The 16,003-nt window shown below is 38.0% G+C and overlaps 1 long non-coding RNA gene across 1 annotated transcript in view; it reads right to left on the bottom strand.

Annotated features, from left to right (window-relative positions):
• The window catches only part of LOC145982662 (uncharacterized), a 277,107-nt gene that overhangs the window by 188,625 nt on the left and 72,479 nt on the right, over positions 1-16,003 (bottom strand). The window contains exons 2-3 of the long non-coding RNA XR_014441124.1: positions 13,347-13,479; positions 12,981-13,082 (exon numbers count right to left, since the gene is read on the bottom strand). This is a non-coding gene — a long non-coding RNA (uncharacterized LOC145982662). The remainder of the gene's footprint in view (positions 1-12,980; positions 13,083-13,346; positions 13,480-16,003) is intronic.

Here is a 16,003-nt window from a genome sequence, read left to right as displayed (position 1 = left end):
CTATTAGTGAAATAACTGAGCAATATGCAGTTCACTATTACCTATATTTCCATCTTTTTGTCACACACATTACCACATAATGACTATTGATTCTCGTTGCTATAGCAACGTTAGAATTCCAAATATCTCGTTTATACAGCGTATAGTGCAATAAATAACATAAAACATAATTAACGTTCTACAAAGTAATAATTATACATTTTTTAAACATTAATGTAAAGTGATTTGTATAATATGAAATTAATAGTTTCAATAAACATATAATTAATTATATTGTGAGGATCCACAGCACCGTCACAAGGCTGGTAACACAGCACTCGTTAGTGGTCCATCTGGAGGAAATTGCTGTCAAGTTTGAATACAATTGGTCATAATTATGAATTGTTTATCCAAATTTGATATAAGTATGCCTTGCAAAGTACTGTGCAATGAGCAAAAGTTAATCATTCTCATAATTTCCACCGAAAATGTGTTTGTCACATGGAAAAGTGGTAGATAGCGCAGTCATCAGACGTTTCAAGACATTTGCTACCAGTGACATTTTAGAGTATTTGGTAAAGTACTTGCGTCAGGGTCTCTTTTTCCCTTGGAATTAAGGGTCACGGGTTCAAACCCAAAACTCTTCAATGTTTTTTTTGGGGGCGGGGGTAAGTAGGGTATTGAGATACATTGAGTATGGAGTTCCGTAATTAAGTTGAATAATTAATTTGGTGTAGAATTCGACAAATGTTTCCATCTGCTCAACGTATTTTTTTTTTCTTTCTGGCACTAAGGTATACAATTCAGAGATGAGATTTATTTGCAAGCACTAAGTTTCCACTCAATCTAGGCAAGTTAGGTGTGAATAATATGAAAATTTTGAAACTAATTTACATAATTTATCCTTGATTGTTTTTACCATTCATTCCAAGTAATTATTTTTACTATATTCTTGAAAAAGGCAATAGGAACTTTCATCAATTTGGATCAAAAAATGCCTAAATTGTTGTTATAATCAATCAAAGTATTTAGTGGCCAAACAAGGAATGTTATGGCTAGAGCTCAGAAGTTGATGAAGAGTCATCTTTTCTTCTGAGCCTTCAAAACAATTCTAAACCTGATAACAGTCAGTGTTTTCCAGTTCTAGATGAAGGGAAACTATTTTGCATTTATTTTTGCATGTCAGACTTTTTTTTTAGGTGATTTTCCGTATTTTTTGCCTTTTTTGTTGCATTTTCCTTCATTACTAAGGCTTATTTTTCTCCTCCCACGTTGTTTCGTGAATTTTAAATGCATTTGCTAGCATAACTTACACATTTAAATTTCTTGACATGGCCCTTATAGCATGTTCATCCAATGGAAAACACAATTATTATTTTTAATGGTTTGGCAATGCACTATATAAATAATTGTTGTAAATTAACTACAGCAAACTAAAAATACTTGCTGGCCTCTATTATTGCTTTCATCTGTGCTTTTTTATAGTAAAATTAGTCACAATATTAAAAAAAATATATAATCTTACGTACACGAAACACAGCTGTATTTTAAAATGCTAGCTGTCTACTGTATCATTGAAGGTCCATTGTGAAAGGAAGTAAAAATAAATTAAACTAAATTAGCCCTTAACTGCTTATATCCATTTGCTTCAGTAGTTTACTAGTTTAAACCACCAAAGGGCAGGTTTTTTTCAAATTATTCAACAACTCTTCTAATTCATTGAAAAATCAATCTTTCATTTTAAGAGTGGAAAGTATTTTAGTTATTTTTTTAATAATTTTAAGGCATTCTACAATTCATTTATAGGTCATCAACTTCCAAGCCCTAGTGATGAATATGCTATGCTTCCTACCTGGTTCCACGTGGTATCTGATTGTCTGCTGCAGTTAAGATGGCTGTCTGGAAATTAAGGTTTACAAATCTTGGCTTAAATCAAAGTTATTGCCAGGAATCTGAACAAATATTTCGTCAAACGCATTTTGCTTCCTGAAAAAGTTTCTGCTGTGGTTGGGAATCGATCTTACGACCCCCATCACACAAGTCAAGCATGCTACCACTACACCACAGATGCCAGTAGTACTCAACATATAGTTTGAAAAATGACAGTCCACCGCGTAGGTCTTTTAATTTAACATCATCTCGTAACCGTACTTCTCAAATGATGGAAAATAAAATTGTAAATACCCAGCTGGGATAGTAAGGTGTCTTTCTCCCTCCCTCTCTCTCAATCAATATATATGTGTGTGTATGTAAAATTTAACTTTTCCTACTTTGCGATCAGAAAGGCTTGATGCCTCTTCTATATCAAACATTTCTCAGTACTTTGATCATCTGAACCTACAAACACACTACTTGCACATCCATGAGTAATTCCCCCCACGTTTCACATAACAGTCAATACAAATATGAGGTTTTGTTAAACTAAAAGACCTATGGATTTTGAGTAAGGTAAGGTACATGTGGCACCATGCCATGAAGGCACATTTAGGGGATGGGGGTAGGACTCCACACATTCTCGATCTTTGCCATTTTGAAGATAATGTGATCAGCACCATGCTCCAGCTGCCTTTACTAATAGGAACCAATTGATATGAGGCCGAATGGCCTAGAGCCACTTTATGCGGGGATAACACCGACAAAATTCCAACCTTAGATCAACCACCCTGCGAATCGAACCTGGGTCAGATGCCCTACAACATGCCAGGACCAAGGAAAATTTAAAATTATTTTTGAAGCTCAAGAGTTTGTCACCATTGAAGAGAGGAAGGAACAAGTATTATCCCTACATGGTACCGGACTGAAAACAGGTTGAGAATCACTGTTCTACATGGTACGTTATACTGAAAAAATTAGTACTCTACCTGATTCTGTTTCCTTAATGTCTCTAAGGGGAAAGATGTATGCCCTGGTGAAGTTGTTCATTTATTGGAATTTCATTTGTTCTGTTGTCAAACGTATTTAATACAACAGACGAACACAGATGATTGAAACGATTTTCATGCATTGCAATATTCAGAAACCAGACAGGAAGTATACCTTAATCATCACACTCCTTGTGCGACGCAGATGGAAACATTCGTGAAATTCTACACCAAATTAATTATTGCGAACATTCTGAAACAAAATTATTCAAGTTAATTTCTACACTCCCCACTCAATATCTCTCAATCCCACACTTACCCCCCCCCCAAAAAAAAACAACTTTGCAGAGTTTTGGGTTTGAACCCGTGACCCTTAATTCCAAGGGAAAGAGAGACACTGACGCTTAGTACTTTACCAAATACTCTAAAATGTCACTGGTAGCAAATGTCTTGAAACGTCTGATGACTGCGCTATCTACCACTTTTCCATGTGACAAACACATTTTTGGTGGAAATTATGAGAATGATTAACTTTTGCTCATTGCACAGTACTTTGCAAGGCATACTTATATCAAATTTGGATAAACAATTCATAATTATGACCAATTGTATTCAAACTTGACAGCAATTTCCTCCAGGTGGACCACTAACGACATCAGTGTTACCAACCTCACAACAGTTTCTCTGATTCCAAATTTAACATGCCGAATCGCAAGTATTCTGTGAAATTAAATTATTCGCCATATTTAAGTTTTCCATTTTGATCTCTATTAATATGTTGGTGGTGGCCGCGGTGGCTCAGTCGGTAACGCGTCTGACTACCATGCTCAAGGTCCCGGGTTCGATCCCCGGCCGGTTCAAATCCGGGAACTTTTCTAACGGTGAAAGCGGCCCCGGCGCCCACCCAGCGTCGAATAACATGGGTACCTGGGGGAAACCCTGGGGGGTAAAGGCGGTTAGGGGCGTGATGCTGATCACATCACCCCCACTCACGACCGGATCAAGAAAGTGTGGGGCGTTACCCCCACACCCCCTATACGCCTTCATGGCGTGGTGCTATGCACAGGGAACACTTTACCTTTTTTACCTTTTTTTATTAATATGTTGGTTGAATATAGTTTCTGACGATGTTATAACCAAGCACGTACATCTTTTACCAATTTTTCTAGTCTAGTAAAGGGACCTGTAGTAAAGTTCTCTACTCTCTGCTGGTGCGCAAGAGCTATGTTGCCACGTTAACAATTTCTGAACTTAGAAGAAATATTTCAGGGTGGTCAGGTAACATTTGGAGAAGTGTACATACAGTGTCACTAGCGTTTGAACATGTACAAACTGCAGGCTTTTATTTTTGCACCAATCTTTATGAATAACCCTATATTTGCACTTTTCTTGTTTCACATTGATTTTCTGTATCCTTTGATCAGTTAATAAGGGTACACTTACAACAAGTACCAATAAACATGTAGGCCAAGACTCAAACCTGGAACCTTTGGTGCAATATGAAGATGTGAAATTCAGGGAAAGTTTAAGAATGCAAGTTTCTTTTCTTACTGTAGATGACTGAATTGAGAACAGAGACCGACAGTTTAACGACCTCTGTACCTAAATCGAACGGCGCCATATTGGCATTTCTCATCAATAACAAATGCAAATGTACAAACAGCAAAACAATACTGAAGTCAACTAGAGACCAGAATGAAGGATTGCCAGAAGTAAGGTGTAAAACAATTGGGATGTCAGAAAAGTAAATCAACAGAAACTGGAAACGAACATGAATCATACCCAGTTTCTGAGATAGCAAAACAATAGTGTACAATCTATAAGGAAAAAGTGCCTGGAAAGTTCTATTCCTCTACATAATCTGTACAGGTTGTTTTAAAAAATAGTTTATGCATAATTTCCTATACTCCTAAATAATCTGTAAAGGTAGTTTTTAAAAAAAACAACATCTAAGCACAGCTTCTTTTGCGAGAGTAGCATGAATGTGATCTTGATCACCTGTGATAAATGTGAAATTATGGCAGGTTGAAAATGACCCCTTCCCTCCAATGGATTTATATGTAAATACATATATTCATACAATGCTAAAATCAAAGTTTTCTGTGTATTATCTTTGTGAATCTTGGTATGTGAGCTCCAAAAATGCTGTTTTTATTACCCATGTTTTTACATATAATGTCCATATAAATGTGTGTTTAGGGCCGATAGGAGATTCACAATTCGGCATTTAAAAGAAATTTTAAGCCTAACATATTTTATTGAGTTAGGTGAACCACTTGCTTAATGACAATTGTAAGCCCATACATATAATAACATATATACAGAGCTAAAAAGTTGCATTATAATCCTGTGTGTGAAGCACACAAAATGTTAGTTTAAAAACATTTCTAGCCAAAGTGCACTATGTTAAATATTTGTGCACCGTGATATATTTTAATTCACATCTTGAATATTGAACTGGATATTTCTGTTGAATTAAAAAAAACCGTAGGAAACTAGAGTTGCATTATGTGATCCCATAATCCATTATTACAAGGGTTGATCAAATGAAAAGGTACCAAACGACACTGTCAGTGTAAATGAATACTTTATTCAAAGTATCCTTCATAGGCTTGAGCACATTGATCCCATTGATAAACGAGCCGAATGATTCCTTTTTCCCAGAATTCCTTTGGCCATGACGCAACCCAGTCCTTCACAGCATCCTTGAGTTCATCGTCCGAGGTGAAGCGCTTTCCTTTGAGATGCTTTTTCAGGGGACCAAACACATGGAAGTCACAGGGGGATAAGTCCGGACTGTAGGGCGGATGGTCTATCTGCTCCCACTTGAACCTGGCCAGTTCCGCGTGTGTGACCCTGGAGACGTGTGGACGTGCGTTATCATGGAGCAGAACGAAAACGGGCACTCCATTTCCTCACTGAGTTGCCAGACACACAGTCTTCCCCGTAAACGTTCACCATCCGGCGATGAATATCGGCCGGTTTAACACCTTCCGCTGTCAGAAAACTGATAACGCCTCGCTGCTCCTCAACAGTCGAATTTGCCAATGTTAATGCCATCCTGTCCGAACACGCACTGCCGCGTCACTTCGATGGCACTCTGTATGGGAGCCTCTGCTCTCTCCTGCGCATGCACGTTCCCCTGCATGCTCTGATGCCGCATGGCGACTCCAATCGCACCCCTAGATATCACGCTACATTCTCCCATCGCAGCATTGGTATTATATAAACGATTCCATTGTACTTTTTCATTTGATCAACCCTTGTAAAATATAATCATCTTGAAATGAAATTTAGCCAATGTACATAACCTTAAATACCCGTTAGTTTAGTCAGTTTTAAACAAATATTCTGCTTTCATGGAGCATTAGGCAGCCCATTATTTTATGCAGTGCATGAAAAAAATAGGATAGTTTAGTTTTCACTAATGTATACATGATAAAAATTACTTAGGAGAATACGAAATACATTATAGATCTTTAAGCTACATCAAGTTCAACAGAGCTCACTTAATATCGTAATGACACACTTTCCTTTACATTATTTTTTGATTCTTATTACTTTGCTTTTTGGTAATGTAGTTGCTTTGTAATCAAGGGATTCTGGATTTGATGCCTGGTTGGTGCTTCAGATTACACATTAAACTTGATTCAGTCCTGATTAGGCTATTTCAGCACAAAGTGGACTTAGAACTCAAAACCTCTCGACAGAAAAAACTTTGACATGAACACTAACACTGAAGTGAAGGCTGATCAAGCTCAATCACAACTCTAACCTTGAAACATTTTTACTGCATGTGTGTATGAGTAAAGGTGTAGCCGAAATGTGTGACCTAAGAAAGTGATTACTCAAAGCAGTGCACAGGAGACATTGCATCATATGTTTTCGTCAGAGGAGTGACAGCGGTGTTGGATCCAACAAATGTGAAGACGTAGAAGAGGCATAACTTTTAAAAAAAACCTCAGAAGTACAATACTTTAAAACTTTAATAACATGGACACACAAAAATGAGAAAACACTCCAAGGGATCAGAAAGAATTAAGGAAGAGGACTTAGCGAAAAATTCAGTGCGTCTTATGGGCAAGTTGTCCACAGGGGTGGAGGCCAGTGTGCTGAGTGTGTCTGTTGGCATTTAGACCCACAGCTTTACGCTGACCGTGGCACTGAATGCATCAGTGCTTCAGTATCCAGACAGCTGGTTTCCAGTTTGCACGTATTTGTGAAGCATATTTTAAAATGTGTTTTAGAAGGTTTTGTTTTAGTTTACATATTTTTCTGCAGTCTAATGTCATGCTGTACATACAATTTAAAACAATGAATTTTTACATATGACTCTTACGTCAATACAAATTCTTGTAGGGAAGTTAGAATGTGTTTTCCAGCAGAACTCTCAGATGTTCCTGTTCCACACAGGAGTGTGTTCGGAAACTTGTGAACACATTTAGGGAAACCAGGTCCGTTCTTGATAAGAAGCGAAGAGTGAAATGACATGTGCTAACTGAGGAGATATTACAGGACGTTGGAGCACGAACACTGCGGTAGAGATAGTTCCAGTCTCTGCTGTCAGACACATACACCATGGGCATACAAAATTTAGTGCCATGCTATGACAAATGTCAGAACAACGGTGGTGATTATGCCGAAAATTAGGTTAGGACTCACTGTTACTAATGCAATAAATTACAACCGATATTCTTGTTTTATTTATGCCTAACCGGTAGGAACCTTGATATTTCTTTGAAATTGGTGTATTTTCTTATTTTTGATGTTTTACTGTACGGTGTTATTTCTCCCAAAATTCACTTTTCATTTTAGCACATTTTCTGGCAAATATCTGAAATTATACCTTCATGGTGTTTTTAAACTACTCTTTCAAATTGTAAGTCACATGGCTTAAGCCTCTTCGTGAGAGTTTGATATCTTGAAAGTTATATTGGGAAAGTTATTTTCCATACCCCTTTTTTAATTTTAAGGTAAGGATTTTAGACAATGTAATTTTCCCCATATATACTGAAGGGTGCGTAATGACCATAAGTGGCGATGCAGGCAAAAAAATCAATCTCACATGACAGATACCAATATATTATGGCATCAAAAATTGGCATTATCTATTTTTGGCTTGTTAAATGTTACGTTATCCAAAATTCGCGTTTTTGTTTTAGAACATTTATCTGCCAAATATACCGAAACTTAATACTCCATTGTGCTTTTAAACTATTATTTTAAATTGTAGGTCACATGGTCTATGTATTTTTGTGACAGTTTGATATGTTGGAACAGATTTTTGAGGAAGTAAAAGTAAAGTGCTCCTCTGCACTTTTCCATGAAGGTGTATAGGGGTGTGGAGTTATCACCCCCACCTTCAGCCGTGATCACGAAACTGTGGGGACCTGTGATCAGCACCATGCTCCTGGCTACCTTTATCCCTGAAAGTTTCCTCAAGGTACCAGCTTCATATAATTGACCCCGGGTCTCTCGCATAGTACTCAGACACCCTAATGACTGAGCTCCATTATTACTCATTCGACATGCGCACTTAACTTGGTAATTCAAAACACATCTCGTTGCGACGGTAGATACACACTATCTCCTGTTAGAACCCTGCCACATTTACATGATTTAATGTGGCTGTCAGAATTATTCCATGTACGTATAACTCTATAGTTTACTCTTGAGTAAAATGTTGGAAAACTTGCATGTTCTATGTACACAAACATGGCCTAGAAAAGACAAGAATGTTGGATTTCATAACATTTTTCATTGTTTTAGGACATTTCCTTAAAAAAAATCGCTAAAAATGCCAACAATTCGCACTTTATGCCAAATTCGCATTATTTCGATATTTCGAACGGGCAAAAAATGTGTCCAGATATCACTGCACATTCCTAAACATAACTTCACAGCAATTACCATTTTCACGGTTTTGGCGTTTGCGAAAAATCAATGTCCCTACTAATTGGAATTTACTTTCTGGCCACCCCTCGTATAAATCAGTAGTTGGAAAGTGAAAATTTAGCAGGGCTGGCAGAGAAAAGTCAATTCTTGAAGAAAGTGATTTGCTTCAATTGAATCATTCAATCATAAAAGCAAATCTGCTTTTATGATTGAATGATTCGAATTAAAATATTTACGTATTTATTATTAGTATTTTATTTCACAATATTGGACATTAACCTTACTCAGTGAGAGATTAATGACCATCTCTAACAAGTTTAAACAGACAGGACAGAGAGTGGCATTAATTTCATTGCAATACTAGTGTTGCAGTAAATTTGAGGTTGGGAGCATGCACTTGCCAATTTTTATAACGTTCCCCAATGCAGATTTGTGTTTCACTTTGTCGTGATAGTATTATTCTATATATATATCCCGTTTGGTTGGATTCTTCTTGATATCTAAGAATAGTGCAATAGTGCAATGTCATTGTAAACGTATGTTAACTTGTGCAAAACCAGTAATACGTCAGGATGATGAAAGAAAACCTTCGTAAGCACTGCTACATTAAATAAGGTGAAGTGAGCCAGAAGAGTAATAAAATTCCAGCAGCATATTTGCAGTCTAAAGCTCTTCTTGTTTATGCATGCAACTCTTGTTGGATATTGCAGTCCATGCAATTTCTGTCCCATGTTGTAGTGAGGTACTTTGTTGGGTGGCGATATTCAAAAAAAATCGTATGTATCAATGGAACCTATTGGTTTCCATGTTTCTTCAGTTTGCCCAACAAAATGCCTTACTACGACGTCCGACAACTATAGGACGGCGCCACCCGCTCTTATCCCCTCCACGTGTTGACAAGTCCCCTTACTACTCCCATACGGACAAGAAAAAATGACAATTCAATGCATTTTCCACGTATTATTTAGAAGCTTAACCTTTACTCCCCCCATGATACCATATGGTATCATTAGAGTAAGGTCGTACTCGCCCGATGATACCATATGGTATCATGGTGCTGATTACGAAATGAATGTGCTTTTCGGACCTTCATACTCTTATGTTTGGGTGGAAACTCTAACACAGGTCTGGAGCAAGTCTGGGAAATTCATATTGATGACCAACCTCCCCCTCTCCGCAACATATCCATGCCACATTTCCGAACAGAGTTTCACATTTTGGCTCATTATTCAACTTGTATGGCAGCCAGGAACATGAAACATGTTTCAATCTCTTTGGAAACGTCCATTCTTTGAAGAGAATACTAAGGTTTGCGCCTTCTCCCCAAAATAGACGGAGAAGAGGGGGCAAACTGCAGTTTTTATGTTTTTTTTTCATTGAAATTCGGTGGTCGCGCTCCCAAACCCCCTTCCTCGGTTCGGCGCTCTGAGTTGTACACGGTTGCATGCTCTGATGTGTTAGCTGCAAAACAAAAGTTATCCGAAGTTGATTGCTCCCATAGTACCCGAGTTATAACAATTTTCTGAGTAATATACAAACTACTTATTTTTAGTAAAAAAAACAGAGTTTCACATTTTAGCTTATTATTCAACTTGTATGGCACTCAAGAACATGAAACATGTTTCATTCTCTTTAGAAACGTTTATTCTTTGAAGAGAATACTAAGGTTTGCACCTTCTCCCCAAAATAGCAGGAGAAGAGGAGACAAACTCCAGATTTTTATGTTTTTTTCATTGAAATTCGGGGGTCGTACCCCCAAACTCCCCTTCCTTGGTCCGGCGTTCTGAATTGTACACGGTTGCATGCTCTGATGTTATATCTGAAAAACAAAACATATCCGAAGTAGATTGCTCCCATAGTGCTAGAGTTATAACAATTTACCTCCAAAAATGCAAATTACCTATTTTCCGTAAAAAAAAAAATCACATTTTGGCTTATTATTCAACTTGTATGGAACCCAAGAACATGAAACATGTTACGTTCTTTTGAGAATTGTCCATTCTTTGAAAAGAATACTAAAGTTCGCACTCTCTCCCCAAAATAGCAGGGGAAGAAGGGGGCAAACTCCAGATTTTTATGGTTTTTTCATTGAAATTGGGGGGTCACGACCCCCAAACCCCCTTCCTCGGATTGGCGTTCTGAATTGTACACGGTTGCATGCTCTGATGTTTTTGCTGCAAAACAAAACTTATCCGAAGTAGATTGCTCCCATACTGCCAGAGTTATAACAATTTTCCTCCAAAGAGTGTTCAGCCCGGGCAAGAGAAATTTCTCTCTCTCTCTCTCTCTCTCTCTCTCTCTCCCCCCTCCCCCTCCTGCCATCACTGGTTTCTGTCGCCGTGGTTGTGTTGCGCATAAAAGGGGCCTAAAAGTTGAAGCCAAAACTTACAAACGAGATTTCCTGTTCCTGTGCAGTTCAAAGAAAAAGAAAAGAAAAAAATCAATGAAGACGAAATTCCCTGACATTTCCCTGACTTTTTTTGACACCTCAAATTCCCTGACTTTTCCCGGTTTTCCAGGTCTGTCGCCACCCTGACCTCACACCTTTCAGAAACATTAAAAATTAACATTACAATTTATTATTTCACATTTCGTGTTTTCTTCAAAAACAAAATATGAATGCCTCTAACAATTATAATTATTCCGAAATAGTTAAAATTGTAGCAATTTCCAAACATCAGTGTCCGTGGAAATTCACTATGATTTGAGATTAAAGACTGCTTTATGCACACGTAGGCTAATGGGAACTGCACCTACAGTTTAAAGTGAAAAAAATAGCTGCTATGTGTGTCCAATATGTATTGAACCCTGAACCCTTTGGTTACAAGGTGACAATGTTACAACTGTGCCATCAGGGAGGACCCCTTCCTCATTCTGGAAATCCGTAAGAGTTCATCCCTATATCTTATGCAAATTAAATATGAAGAAAAAAAAAGTTGGTGATTTCTATCAGTAAGAGAAAACAGAGTTAAAAGTGTCAATATTCATTTATGAATATTATAAACTCAAGTCGACTACTTGAAACTGGATTAGAAGTCAGAAATAGTCAGCATCAACTCAATGGAAAGTAAATGAAAATTTGAGGCTGGGCCAAATCATTCCATGCCTTTTGTTTCTAGGTTAATGCTCCAACTGGCACAAAATTAAAAAGCAAAGTGACTTCACAGCAGGGAAAAAGTTTCTCATAGGGTGGAACCTGGGGGAGTTGATAAACTGGTCCATATTTTTCAGTACCAGCCATGCAAAATTTGTGTGTATGCATATGTGCATACATAACAAGATATCACCACAATTAAAGCAACTTTAAGAATACTAATTGTATTATTTTGTAATATACAAGAGTGGACATGCAAACTGTTAACAAGATGGCAACAATATACCCAACACCATGGTGAAGAATCAGAGCTGAACTCAAGGAAAGAATATGACGTGCTTGAAGAAAACAAGAGAAGGTATCTCAAAAGATCAAGAGAATCATGGAAAAGTACGCTGAGTGCCAAGTACATCATAAAACTAGGGCTGAGCCGATGTATCAGTATCGGAAAGTATCGGTTGGAATTTATTTACCGATACCAGCCGATACTTTTCCGGCGCCAGGCAACACTTTCGTGGAATCTAATTATTCTGGAAATATTGCAAAATTAGTACTTTTTTATTTTGCACAAATTTTGCAAAATAACATGCATTTAATATTCTGATGCAATTTTTTAATATTTTAAAGCAAAATTCTTGGTAAATTGATGCATGTAATTATAATTTGAGTACAATACTTACACCAATTTTCGCCAATATTTAGAAATCTTTAAATGATTACAATTTTACAAGATCAGTATCGGTTTAAAGTGGTGTAGGTTCAGCCCTAATAAAAATCTGTGTGATACAGTTTTACTTACAAAAAAAAAAAATCAAGATTACAGTATTGTACATTGTTTTCTTATGGTTATAAGAAACATACATTAATACGAAGAAGTTAAACTAGATTACAAAATAGATGGTTAAAGAGCCATGTGCTCCATCCGATGCTCTTCAAGCATTAAATTAATATTCTCTGATACTTTTACTAAAACAAAGAGTAAGTACTTCATGACCCTTGATGAAGTGTCAAAATTTAGAACTTGCATTTGGAAGCATACAATAAATGCACTAAAAAGCAAGGTATCAAAATTCTATGTCTCTGAAATTTTCTAACATATCTTCCTCAATAAACAAACAGAATGAAAAAATAAATAATATTTATATACTCACATAGGTCTCAGTGAAAATATCCCAAGTTGTCAGCAACACTTGCACATGCGGTTCTCAAAGTCCACCAGTGTTAGCTGATCAGATGGTGACTCCAGGTTCTGTCTGGAAATAAGATATCCCTGTAAGTTAGTGTAACATTCTGGCATTTTGTTGTTATTTTTATGAATAACGACATAATTCATAATCATGGATTTTTAAAGAAAAATGTTTAAATACACAGGTTTTTTTTACAAAGGCAAAACCAAACCCTTTTATTACAAGGAGACATTACTTCTACGCCAGCACATCAGAGTTAAAACACATTCAGAAATACATATTTCAAATACGCTTGACAATACAAATTTAACAATTCACCTAATTACTTACATTTCACTCCTGAATACAGCTCTTGACAGTAGAATATATTCTCAGATTGGCCATAATATCTGGAAAAGTCTTTCAAAATATCCCTTAGAGGCGTAGGTCTTAAACAGCATGCAATTATTTGCATTCTCTGATTCTGCAAAAAAAAAAAAAAGAATCAAAATATCTAAATATGAAAAATTTAAGTACAACTAACTTATATAATACTACTGAGGCTGTAGCTCGGTAGACGCACCGGTAGAGCATGGATTCTAAGCGAAAAGTCGCCGGAGTTAAAATAAATTTTGGTATGCTCGCCTACCTTACCAAGTCGCCAGCCAATGCCCACGAGCTCTGCGTCAGAAGAGGGTGATGCATTGGAAAAAAGCAAAACGTCGACTTTATACATATATTATATACACACACCAAAATTTATATTTATATATAGCAGAAAAAAGCTGTACATTACATATCCCCCCTTCATTTTTTCACAGTGTGTGGGACAAAACCACTGGGAGAAAACGACATATTTTCGGAGGCAGTAGCCCCATCTTACCCCTGGCAATTACACAATAACAAAATTATTCCTCACATATAAGAAAAGCTCAAATAAGTATCAAAATTACATTCCATAAACAAAATAACACATTAGACAAAGTACAATTACACATACTGGAATTAGATTACAAGAGAAAACACAATACAAATGAAGGATTCAAAATGTAAACAAACTGGAGGTTACCTGATGGGAATCCTTCCTTTTATCTGGCAGACAAAACCCTTCCAGCTGCTTTGACGTCATGGGGATCCCTTCGCTTTCCAGGTCAGGAATGGTCGTCCCCAGACAAACACCCTCCTCCCCGATGTCCTCTCACACCGCGTCGACGGGGGATTTTCTTTTGGAGGTTTTTCTTGGGTCTTTATGGACTCTGGAAAGCGCATACCTGGCGGGTGTTTACAACTCCGCTTGCAGTTCCAGGTTCAACTCCCGTTGTTTGGTATGGACGAATATTTGACGCATTGTGGACACCTGCATCCTTGTCCTTCATGTAATCACGCAATAAATATGCGTTTGGATACACCTCCTTCTTCACTTCGAATGGACCCTCATAGAGGTGTACAAACTTCCGGAATATCCCTTTGTCCACGTTGGAACTCGCATGAGTCCTCTTGAGAACTAGGTCTCCAGGTTTGAAGCATGTGGACTTCCTTTTGTCCCCCTGTTTTTCCTTGCATCGGCCGCCATCTTCAATTTCTCCCTTGCCTTGCAAAGCTTATATTCGTAATTTGGAGCGTCGTTGAGCTCTGGTAGTTTGAACAGGCGCTTTACTTCATTGTCCGGCTTCCTGTTCATGAAGAGTTCGTACGGACTGAATCCCGTGGAGGAATGTACACTAAGGTTCATGCACTTGGCGATATCCGAAACGTAATTAGGCCATTCGTTGTGCTTCACTTTGATGCACGTATGGAACAGCCTTCCCAGTTCTTTCATGCACCTCTCCACTGGGTTCGACGCCGGGTGCTTGCTGCTGATGCAGCGGGTTTCTATCCCACGCTCTGTGAGCTCTTCACGCCACTTCTTGGCCGTAAATTGTGTACCCTTATCTGACAAGAATGTCTTCACTCCCGGACATATGACTAAATAATTATTTAAGATCTTGTTCAGAACGGTTCGTGTTGTCGCTTTCTTCAAAGGGTAAATTACCACAAACCTGCTGAAAACACAACGAAGCACCAAACAGTATTGGAGGCCATATTTTGCTCTTACGAGAGGTCCGTAAAGGTCCATGCTCACAATTTCAGCCACTTGATTGACCAAAACGGGCTGCATAGGACCTTTAATTTCTGCATGTGGCGCTTTAGTGCGAAGGCAAAGGTCACAGCTGTTAATGAACGTCTTTATGTCTGATCTCATCTTCCTCCAGGTGAAATATTCCGACATGGCTGCGTACGTCTTTTGCTGGCCAAAATGCCCTCTTCCGTGGTAGAACTCAATTATCTGCATACCAACGTCTTTTGGAATGCAGATCTTGTATAAGCCATTCTCCTTTTTACATAAAATATCCCCTTTCAGCTCGTAACGAGACACTGCATCACTGAGACGTCCGCCATTCGAACCTGCAATTTGTCTTGCAACCTCCCCCAGAATCGGGTCCTCCCTTTGTAACCATGGAAGCTCATTCATGCAGCGCACCAGAGCTACGGGCGGGCGAAAATTAATAGCTGTAGCCACAAGCTCGAAAGGTTCCTAGGTTGCAGCATTGCCATCTGTCTTACTTGCAAACGGGTACCTACTATAGTAATCCGCCATGCTCAACTCTCCACGCACATACTCAACTCGAAAGTCGAACGATTGAAGAAATATCACCCATCTGCAGATTCGGGGGTTCGTCAATTTAGCAGTGAACAGAAACTTAAGTGCCAGATGGTCTTTTCTAACCACAAAATGCCTTCCGGCTAAATAAACTAAGTTCTTCTGCATTCCGAACAGAATTGCTGTCAATTATTTTTCAGTGATGGAATAATTGCGTTCGGCGGGATTTAATGTGTGGCTGTGACAAGTAATTAACCTCGGATTGCTGTACTCGTCCACTTGATATAGTATCGAACTTATGGCATGTTGACTCGCATGCGTCTCCAAGTAAAATGTTTTTTCTGGAATCGGGTGTCTCAACATGACA

The sequence above is a fragment of the Lepisma saccharinum genome, unplaced genomic scaffold (assembly GCF_977018435.1).
Source record: "Lepisma saccharinum unplaced genomic scaffold, izLepSacc3.1 HAP1_SCAFFOLD_296, whole genome shotgun sequence".
NCBI classification, from domain to species: Eukaryota; Metazoa; Arthropoda; class Insecta; order Zygentoma; family Lepismatidae; genus Lepisma; species Lepisma saccharinum.
This window is presented reverse-complemented; position numbering and strand designations above follow the sequence as displayed.